The sequence below is a fragment of the Balaenoptera borealis genome, assembly GCF_965194805.1.
Source record: "Balaenoptera borealis genome assembly, chromosome: X".
NCBI classification, from domain to species: Eukaryota; Metazoa; Chordata; class Mammalia; order Artiodactyla; family Balaenopteridae; genus Balaenoptera; species Balaenoptera borealis.
This window is the reverse complement of record NC_138881.1, coordinates 19,134,661-19,145,681: the sequence shown is the minus strand read 5'-3', so window position 1 is coordinate 19,145,681 and position 11,021 is coordinate 19,134,661. Positions and strand designations below refer to the sequence as shown.

At 43.2% G+C, this 11,021-nt stretch overlaps 1 pseudogene across 1 annotated transcript; it reads left to right on the top strand.

Moving 5' to 3' along the window:
• Positions 1-3,187: 3,187 nt before the first annotated feature.
• On the top strand, positions 3,188-10,763 carry LOC309619903 (sharpin pseudogene; annotated as a pseudogene). Its single transcript has one exon. The product of its transcript is annotated as a sharpin pseudogene (transcript).
• Positions 10,764-11,021: the final 258 nt, after the last annotated feature.

Sequence of the window (11,021 nt, the reverse complement as noted above, 5' to 3'; positions counted from 1 at the left end):
TTCTAGCAATTCAGTTTGGCTGGAGTGACCTTGAGAACGTTACAAACCTATCTCAGGCATGGTTCCTTCATTTATGACAGCTGGCCATAAAGATGTATCTTCCCACTCTAGTTCCCAAAGCTATAAGAATTAATGGAGCCATTCCTAAGGAGTGATGTGAATGCCTTGGAGAAAGTCTCTATGTAAATACAAGGTCTTGTCCTCTTAAATACTATGGATTTATGCCCTGGACTACACAGTGACAGCCATGCACAGGGAGCGCTCCATTATTTTTCAAAGCCACAGAAGTCTGATCAACACATTAGCCTCTCAGCCATTGTCATTTATAAATACCATCCTCCCAAATACTGCCTTTTCACATGACATCCATATTTCTTCCTCTGTGAACTGATAAAATGTGGCAGCAATGTACCCATGAAAGCCAAGACTCTTTAATATCGGGTTGGCCAAAAAGTTCCTTCAGGTTTTTCTGCAACATCTTACGGAAAAAACCTGAACGAACTTTTTGGCCAACCCAATATTTCAGTATTACTATTTCTAAGGGATAGAAGAGGTAAAGGACTTGCAATGTGGGATGCATATATATTACAACATTTACTTCCACAATAGAAGGAGGGGCCAACATAGATAGGGTGAATTAGGTCCTTCATTATGTAAATTGGCCTTTGAGACCTAATGCTTAAGTATTTAATCACATGAAGGGAAAATTGAAGCAAGATTTCAAATTAACTTGGCATAAAAATATATTAATTACATCAATGAATAGAAAATGCTTTGGTGGTGTGGATGTGTGGTATTTGAAACACTGGTTCAAACTGACTCAGATAATTTTTACTGCAGACCAGTTTTTTTGTATGTTAAAAAGTGAGCCAGGGGCTTCCCTGGTGGCGCAGTGGTTAAGAATCCGCCTGCCAATGCAGGGGAAACGGGTTCGATCCCTGGTCCGGGAAGATCCCACATGCCGCGGAGCAACTAGGCCCGTGAGCCACAACTACTGAGCCTGCGCGTCTGGAGCCTGTGCTCCGCCATGGGAGAGGCCGCGACGGTGAGAGGCCCGTGCACCGCGATGAAGAGTGGCCCCCGCTCGCCGCAACTAGAGAAAGCCCTCGCACAGAAACGAAGACCCAACACAGCCAAAAATAAATAAATAAATAAATAAAGGCATTGACTAATAGTTTAAGAAAAAAAAAAAAGTGAGCCAGACAAAAGAAGTATAGATAGTAGGGTAATCATAAGCATGAACAAGATGTCTTTTTTGTTTTTTTTTTAAGTAACAGCAACGAAGGTGGAAAACACATGATGTTGATTGACTAATGTAAACTTGGCCAATGTCGTGTTGGTTGTAGGTGACCAGGAGCTAAGTGGATATGGAACATCTGACTCAGAGAAAACGACTGGTTACATTCATATTATAATCTTTCAGGGATTCTTGTGCTTTGTACCTAATTTATTCTTGTGTCTTACCTGCCCCAGGGAATTCTTTGTTAGCGCTGAGTTCTTTCTTCTGCATAAATGTATCCTTCCCACCTTGAGATCTGCCATCTCCATTACCACAATCTTTCCTGTCCCCAAAAGGCATTTTATCTCCTAACCTATAATTTTCCTTTTGCCCCCAGTCTACCTCAAGAAAAGTTCCTCAATCCTTTGCAGACTAAATGACAACTGAGAAGTAAAACAAAAAAACAAAAAAACCCTCTCACTGTCCCTTCAGTTTTTCTTTAAAACACTCACTCAGTTTAGACTCCAGGGCAGTTTTTGGACTCTGCCTTGTCACTTCCACAGGTACCTCATAGTATTGATCTTAATCTAAAATCCCAGAATGCCCCTCTAGAATGAACGTCAGCTTAAAACATTCATTCTATTGCTTTCAATTCTCTGAAATATCCCCATTAAACATTTGCCCAGCCTGAAAGAGTCTTCAGATGATACAGAGGGAGATGAGTGGTGCTTAGGGAATTTTTAATCTTTTTTTAAAGATTTCTTATTTTTAAAAATATTTATTTATTTATTTGGTTGCACCATGTCTTAGTTGCGGCAGGTAGGCTCCTTCGTTGAGGCACGCGAACTCTTAGTTGCCGCATGCATGTGGGATCTAGTTCCCTGACCAGGGATCGAACCTGGGCCCCCTGCATTGGGAGCACGGAGTCTTATCCACTGCGCCACCAGGGAAGTCCCAGGAATTTTTAATTTTAAAGAAATTTCTCGCTGCCCAAAGTTGCTATTTTATGTGGCAAAAATCAATAAATCAATCCTCCTATGTCCTCATTTAATTCAGTAACTGGTGTAAAAATATCCCATGTGTTGCTATAGAAAACTGAGCCTAGTCCTTTCATTATTTTTAGTTCCTTATGACATGTAGACATAGAGATCTTGACAAAACCTGTGATGGGGCAAGAAGTTCTATAAGATCTATAAAAACCATTGGCATTCTCAAAGTACATGAAAGAAATATCTACTTCAATGTAATCAATAACGCTTTGGATTTCCTGCCACATTTTGTGATGATCAGTCATTCATTCAGTATCTGTTGAACACTTACTAGGTAGTGCTGCTGGCACCATGCTGACTGCTCCTTGCAGAATCGACAGCCACACAGAATGAATCAGGGACCATAAGCTGGTGCCCTGAGCAGTTTTGTTAGGAGATAGATACACACACACAGAGGCACATATGAATTTTCACTTGAATTACCTTAAAGCAGGGTATGCACTCCCTAGTTTAGCCCCTGACCTACTCTTTCTACTGTATCATATCCAGTAAGATTAGCCTATTTATGTAATCTCTCTGACTCCATAAGCATTCAGATATACAACCTGCGATTAATTAATAATGGCAAAGTAGTGTGATAGCAGCAGAGAAGATGGAAGGGCAGAGAGGTCTCTGGGAACACCCAGAAGGGAGCCAGTCGCTTGGCATGAAAAATTTGAAGGAGACCACTCAAAGAAAATAATGTGTTTATCCCCATTACCTCCAGTACATAATGTTTCTATTCAATGAAGCTCTATTTATTGCAAAATAATAGAAGTACAATGTTTTGACCTTAATTTCCCAGTTAAAATTATGTTACCTCTTTAAACTTTCAAATCAAAGCTCTCCTACTTCTGACTCCCACTTGTGATGTAGGGAGTGAAAAGGAGTATTGCTCTTATGCTGATAATGAAAAAATAACCAAAATAATGCAAAACTGTAGAGCCAGTTTGGAAGATACTTTGACAGTTTTTGATAAAGTTAAACATGTACCAACCCTATGTACCTGCAATCACAGTCCTACATATCTACCTGAATGAAAATTTATGTCCACACAAAAACCTATACATGAACGTTTATAGCAGCTTTATGCATAATCACCAAAACTTGAAAAGCCAGATGTCCTTCAACTGCTGAATGGAAAAACAAATTGTGGTACGTTCATACAATGGAATACCACCCAACAATTAAAAGGAATGTGTATATGTATGACACTCCAGTCGCAATGTTTACATCTAAACACCCAAATCTTGGTTTCTAAATACCATTCTCCAATAAAAGGAACTAGGGCTCTTTGAAGAGCTTGATTCCAGGGCTTTGGCAAGGAAAATACACGATGAACCTAGAGCATGTTTTTATACCAGAAAGTAAAGAAGTGCTCCAAAAAATTAGGAAAAAAAAAAAAAAGGATGAAGTCATGTTGAAATGGCATAGGAGCCAACCTGAAAGAGCTCCCAATGGCCAAAGTTGGAACAATTTGAACAAGAAAATAAATATAGTATTGGAATATAATCCTAAGAATAAATAAATATCCATGAGTCCATGCTGATCGAAACAACTGAATAAAAAAATAAACAGGGGAGAAGGGACATGTCTCTCATAGAGAAGAATTCTAATTAAATAATACAGAAGGAATGAAGAAAATAAAAAATAAACATTAGAACACCACATTAGTAATTGCTGCAGGCAAGATCCACCAATGGATGCTAAAATTAGTTTCCAAAAGTTTTAAGTAGAAACAAGATATTTGCTTAGTCTCAAAGTATCTCTCCAAGGACTTCCATGGTGGCATAGTGGTTAAGAATCCGCCTGCCAATGCAGGGGACACGGGTTTGAGCCCTGGTCTGGGAAGATCCCACATGCCGCGGAGCGACTAAGCCCGTGCACCACGACTACTGAGCCTACACTCTAGAGTCCGTGAGCCACAACTGCTGAGTCTGTGTGCCACAACTAATGAAGCCCACGCGCCTAGAGCCTGTGCTCCGCAACAAGAGAAGCCACCACACTGAGAAGCCTGTGCACCACAACTAAGAGTAGCCCCCACTCGCCACAACTAGAGAAAGCCTGCACGCAGCAACGAAGACCCAACACAGCCAAAAATAAAATATAAATAAATAAATTTATTTTAAAAAACGTATCTCTCCAAAATATTTAATAATTACAAAGAGAAAAATAGTAAGTTTATAGTCAAGAATACTTGTAGATGCCACCTGACAGATTAGCCAAGTGATCAAGATTAACATCACCAGTAATACACGTGAGCATCATGTACCCTGTGACATGCTGTACTGAAAAGGGCGTATCACCTCTGTGTCCTCCTTCCTGAGGACGCATAGCTTCAACCTAATCATGAGAAAACATCAAACAAACCCAAATTGAGGGACCTTCTACAAAATGACTCACCAGTACTCTTCAAAAGTGTCAAGTCATAAAAGACAAGAAAACACTGTGGAAATGTCAGATTGAAGGAGACCAAGGACACACAACTAAATGCAATATGGAACCGTGTGTCATCTCCCAGAACAGCAAAAGGATGTTAGGGGGAAAAAATGGTGAAATCCAAATAAATTCTTTAGTTTAGCTAATAGCACTGTAACAAGTTTAATTTCTCAGTTTTCGCAGTTGCTCTATAGTTCGATAAGATGTAATATGAGGGGAAATTGGGTGAAGGGTATATGGGAACTCTGTACTATTTTTGCAACTTGTCTGTAAGCCTGAAATTATTTCAAAATAAAAAGTTAAAAAAAAAACACAAAAAAATCAGAGGTGTAATTCTTAAGTTCCTGTGACTGTCTTTTCCAACAATGGCCCCACTCGCTCTTCCAGAACCTTGACACTCCCTTATCAAGAGGTGCATTCTATTTACCCTCCCCTTCAACCTGGGCAGGACTTTATTACAACTACAATAAACAGAAGAGACACTGCATGACTTCTGTATCTAGGTCATAAAAGGTGTTGCAGATTCTACGTGCCTCTCTCTCTAGATACTCACCCTAGGAACCCAGCCACCATCTGGTGAGGAAGCCCAGGACACATAAAGAAGTCACAAGTATACGTTTCAGCTGAAAGTCCCAGCTAATAGCTAAGCCAACAGCCAGACCTGTGAGAATGCCTTCAGATTATTCTAGCCCAACGCCTTCAAGCTGTCCCATCAGTCACTGAGTGGAACAGAGAAATGCTGTCCCCACTGAGCCCTGCCCAAACTGCAGATTTGTGAGCATAATTATTGTTGTTATTGTTGTTACTGTATTAAGCTACTAAGGCTTGGGGTGATTTGTTATGCAGCAAAAAGAAAACTGGAACAGCTGCCCTAAATTGATATGATTAACTGCTATTGGAAGATACTGGGTTTTATATCCACTTCGTCCCTTAAAAGAAAGCTTTACTCACAACGGTAAAAAGAGAACTCATAACTGGTGTAATTTTGGTAGCATTTTTTGCCATTTTGCTTTTGCAGTGATTTCTTTTCCAATACGGTATCTCTTTCCAAAAGAGATCAATATGACATTAAGTTATTAAGACACAGCCTAAGGGTGTATTAGACTTGTGTTTTGCTAGGTCTCATTCTACGCACATCCATATTAATGTCTACCTATTCACTTTCAGAAAGAAGTCATCCCATTTTTCAGTTAATAAGGAGCAAAGTGATCAGTGTCCTCAATTTCTCCCTTTCCTCTGTGCCCTAAACTCGCCCTTTAAGTTCAAATCTCTTGCCTTCTAAGTAGAGCTGGGACCACACAAATAACCGTCGTTTACCTGCAAAAGTATGTTTTAATGGTCTTCAATTGGATTTTTTCTTAAGTTTGTCAACTTGCACACTAAGAATTATGTTGAAAGTAGAAAAGCAAGACACATCATCTTACCAGTAAAACATGCTTATATCAAAGATACCAAATAATAGGTCAATAACCATCTTAGGACTATTTGAGAACCTCTTTTCCTTACAAAGTTCCTAAGTCTTAATTTTCACAATTAAGCTAAGTTACTACCTTGATCTTAAAGAAATTACAAAATATATTATACCATTTTTGAGATATTAACGTGGAGAAAATAAAACAGGGAATTATCAATGCTTATTTTTCCTCCTGATATAATTAAGGAACAGACTAATATTCTAGGGATGTACATTACAAAATTACTTTGCTCTTATCTATTAGATTAAAGCGAAGCATGTTTCAGCGTACCTTCTTTGAAGTCACTCTTTCCATCTGAGCTCACCTCAATCTCTTGCTTTCTTCTACTTTGAGAGCGAGGAAAACAGCATCAAAAAAAAAAAAGATGGCGTTTTAAATCAGAAACACCTGAGTTTGAATCCGGGTTCTCTGTCAGGTACTTGCTACGTCAGTGGTTCTCAAAATTTTAACGTGCATCAAAATCACCTGGAAGGCTTGTTAAAACACAGATTACTTGCGACCCAGCCCAAAGGTTTTGATTCAGTACGTGTGGGGATGGGGCGTGAAATCTGCATGTCTTACGAGTTTCCAGATGATGCTGAGTTGTACACACGTGAACAAATTACTCCTTGGTTTGAATCTCAGATGCTGCGGCTGAAAAAAAATTGGAAAGTTTCTACCTACACCATAAATATTCACTTCCTTTCCCTATATTAGGCAATACCCATGATACAGGTTCAGCGTCCCTTTCCACAGTTTTGAAACCCAAACATTTCAGAAAACAGAACCTTTTCTTTTAGGTTTGGTTTAAATTCATTTGGCAACAAACCTGGTCTATTAACAGTGTTCATTTATTATTTATTGTTTTTACTTTATATCTCTTTATTATATGTATAGTTTGGTTATTGGGTGCTGTGGCCCTACCCCACTAGAATTGTTATGTATTATATAGGCTACAAACTATACTACCTTGCTAGAATGAGGGAAAATGTATGAATCCTGAAGTCCTGGCTCTAAATGTTTTGGATAAGAAACTGGCGACCTGTCTTTAGCACTTTAACATATTTATATATTTTCTTTGATTTATTTAGCTATCTTCAGCTTTCTCAACTTGCTTATAAATCCCTCAAGAGCAGAATCATGTCTTGTGTGGCAACCCTCACACCACCTACTATGCACTGAACATGAAGTATGTGCTAAATAAATAACCACTGGTTTGAATTTATTGACCCTAATAAGATTTGAGTAGAAGACTGACATGATTCCATAGTATGAGATTCAAAAAGGAAAGATGAATCAAAAACATTGCAGGGTTCTCAAAACTGCAATTCTGACTATAATCCCCATAATCCCAAATGATTCTGACAAGAAGAAAATGTGACAGTGACATTTCTGCTCTTCTTTGCACTTGTCACACATCGTATCTAAAGTATTGAAATCGGGCCATGTTTCTGCTCACCTTCTTAAGGACCTGTGCCCTATTAACTCCCATACTTCTATTTGACCTCTCTGTTCTAACGGCTCCTTTCCACAAGCCTTTGCATTTGCTCAAAGCCGTTGCATCTTTAAAAATGAAAGAGAAAGAAAGCATGTTATGCACAGAGGAACAAAGGTGTTGTTACTTGAGGTGTATTATCCATGAGAAGGTGACAAATTCCATTTGTGATCCAGGAGACAAAAGTGAGGTTGGCAAGCAGGGTAAGGACAGCCAACAGGATCCACTTAAAGAAGCTGCAAGGGCCAGAGTGCTCATTCAGAAGGCAAACTCTGATGGGAAACTAGATACCAGGCACCTGGACCATCAGTGGGACCGCACGACAAAGCCTGTCCAGCCCGGTTTGCTTTATTTGTCAGCACATACATAGAGATTTTTGGTCTTAAGGTCACGGCTCTTTTAACAATCCCTCTAACTCTACATCCCCACATCCAGAAAAGTCCCCTTGAATCTAAAAGCCCAAATAAAGAAAAAAGCAGCACTATTCACACGCCAAAATGGTGACACAGAGCGGCTGGAGGCCACGGAAGCGGGCTCGTGGGGCCGGGCCGGGGCCGGACCGGAGATGGCGCCGCCGGCGGGCGGCGCAGCTGCGGCCTCGGACCCCGGCTGGGCCGCGGGGCTCCTGGCCGTGCACGCCGCGGTGAGGCCGCTGGGCGCGGGGTCGGACGCCCAGGCGCAGCTGCGGAGGCTGCAGCTGAGCGCGGACGCCGAGCGACCAGGGCGCTTCCGGCTGGAGCTGCTTGGCGCGGGGCCCGGGGCGGTCAGTTTGGAGCGGCCCTGGGAGTCAGTCTCCTACACCGTCCGAGGCCCCATCCAGCATGAGCTGCAGCCTCCACCAGGAGGGCCTGGGACTCTCAGCCTGCACTTCGCCAACCCTCAGGAAGCTCAGCGGTGGGCAGCCCTGGTCCGAGGTGCCACCGTGGAAGGACAGAATGAGGAGCTGGCAGGGCGCCTGACCCGGGCCAGAGAGGGTGGGGATGAGAAGCGGGCAGCCCGCGCGGCAGCCATCCTGGCCCAGCATCATGTGGCCCTCAGCATCCAGCTGCAGGAGGCCTGCTTCCCTCCCGGCCCCATCAGGCTACACGGCACAGCTGAAGATGCTGCAGCCTCTGCCCATGTCTCGCCGCCGGTCCACCCCCACTGCACCATTGGGGCCCTCCAGGAGCAGATCTTCTCGAGGTTCGGCTTCCCACCGGCTGTGCAGCGCTGGGTCATCGGGAGGTGCCTGTGTGTCCCTGAATACAGCCTTGCTTTCTGTGGGGGCCAGCGGGACCGGGACTCAGCCCCCCGAGAAGCCGCAGGACACAATCCTCAGCGCCCCCAGAAGATGGATGGGGAACTAGGCTGCCCCAAGCCCCTCAGCCAGCTGGCTCCAGCCTCCCCAGCGCCCTTCAGCCCGGCTGGCCCTGCCCTTCCTGCACCTTCATCAGTGCCCCAAAGCTGACCCGGCTGTGAGATGTGCAGCACCCAGAGGCCCTGGGCTTGGGACCCCCGTCCCACAGCCTCCACCCAGCAGCTACCAAAGGCCACAAGGAGAGACGATGGCCCTTCCCTTCCAGGCCCAAGGTCCCTGGACCCCCTCCTGAACCTCTCAGGGAACCTCTGCTGACCACTCATGGGAGACAAAGCCGGAGTTGCAGGGGAGGGGCCATGAGCTGGAGTCATTAAATACACTTCTGAGCCAAAAAAAAAAAAAAAAAATGGTGACACAAACAAATTCACATTCTCATCAGGAGTGGTCCATTCTGCAGGATCAAGAATTTCACAGGCCATTGCTTCGGCTGGACCACACAGAACCTCCCCTCCAGATATACGAAGTGCATCAGTGGGTTTTCAAATTAACACTTATTGAAATTTGAAACCTCTTCTTTTTCTTAATTTTTCCTGGTACTATCTATTGACCTTCACAGCTGGTAGTCTGGGTAATACACAGTTTCTTGCAAAGGCAAGAAAATAAGAGAATAGAGCCATGGAAAGAGATTGAGACAGACAGAGAGAGAAGGGGGTGGGGAGAAGGAGAAGATACAGAAAAGATTAGGATTAGCTATAGGAAATCACCAATACTCTCTCCTTTTTTAATGTATGAAAATGGAGATTTCGTATAGTTCAACTTAAACATAAATACCTACTCCCACATTTTTATAAGAAAAAAGAGAGAGAAACGAGAGGCAATATATATAAGGATGATCTAGACGTATACGGGCCCTGCATCTCCACACTGCTGACTCTGATCATCCACTTTCGGAGACGAAAACCCAGTGGCCATTGTGTGCCGGGTCATGATTTAGAGAATCACAAGAAAGGAACGTAGGCTTAAAAAGAGCCACATCAAAATGAATGGCTGAAGGGCCACAGGTTAGACCCATGTCTTCAGAGTTGCCACTCTCCTTTTAGATTCTTAACTCAGACTGTTGATGGCCCCCTTTCTCGGAGACCGTGCTAACATCCACCACTGCGATCCGGAGCATTTGTTCTTAGTGCCGTCTTCCCTGCAAAAGGCCCGGGCCTCCCCTGCGATATCAGTCTGAGTGGCCAGGTGCCCACGGACTGATAAAAGCACAAACTTCACTTCCTATTTCTTTCTTTGTTTCCTGGGTGAGGCTAGACTGCTTCCAATTTTGCCACTTGACAATTTGGCTTCTGTCAGACTCAGTGTCTCTCACCTCAGGGAGAGGGAAACGAGGAAAGGAAATGGCAATAACTTCCTTCTTCTATTTTTCCTCCAAAAGCGTCTTTTTCTGACACTCCACTTTCAGTTAGTTGAAAACTGGATCCTCGCCAGGGCTCCGAATGAGGAATGTATTGTCATCACCTGGGAGAATAAATTGGGCAGGACTCCTGAACTCCGGCAGATCGTGGCACTTACCTGGGGTAGCTGTTTTCAAGCACACGTTCCCAGGCCCCTACTCAATCAGAATCCCCCAGCATCTGTCTTTTTCTTAACATCTTTATTGGAGTATAATTGCTTTACAATGGTGTGTTAGTTTCTGCTGTATGACAAAATGAATCAGCTATACATACACATATATCCCCATATCTCCTCCCTCATGCGTCTCCCTCCCACCCTCCCTATCCCACCCCTTTAGGTGGTCACAAAGCACCGAGCTGATCTCCCTGTGCTATGTGGCTGCTTCCCACTAGCTATCTATTTTACATTTGGTAGTGTATATATGTCCATGCCACTACTCTCTCACTTTGTCCCAGCTTCCCCTTCCCCCTCCCCGCGACCTCAAGTCCATTCTCTACGTCTGCGTCTTTATTCCTGTCCTGCCCCTAGGTTCTTCAGAACCACTTTTTTTTTTAAAGATTCAATATATATGTGTTAGCATACAGTATCTGTTTTTCTCTTTCTGACTTACTTCACTGGGTCCAACCACCTCACT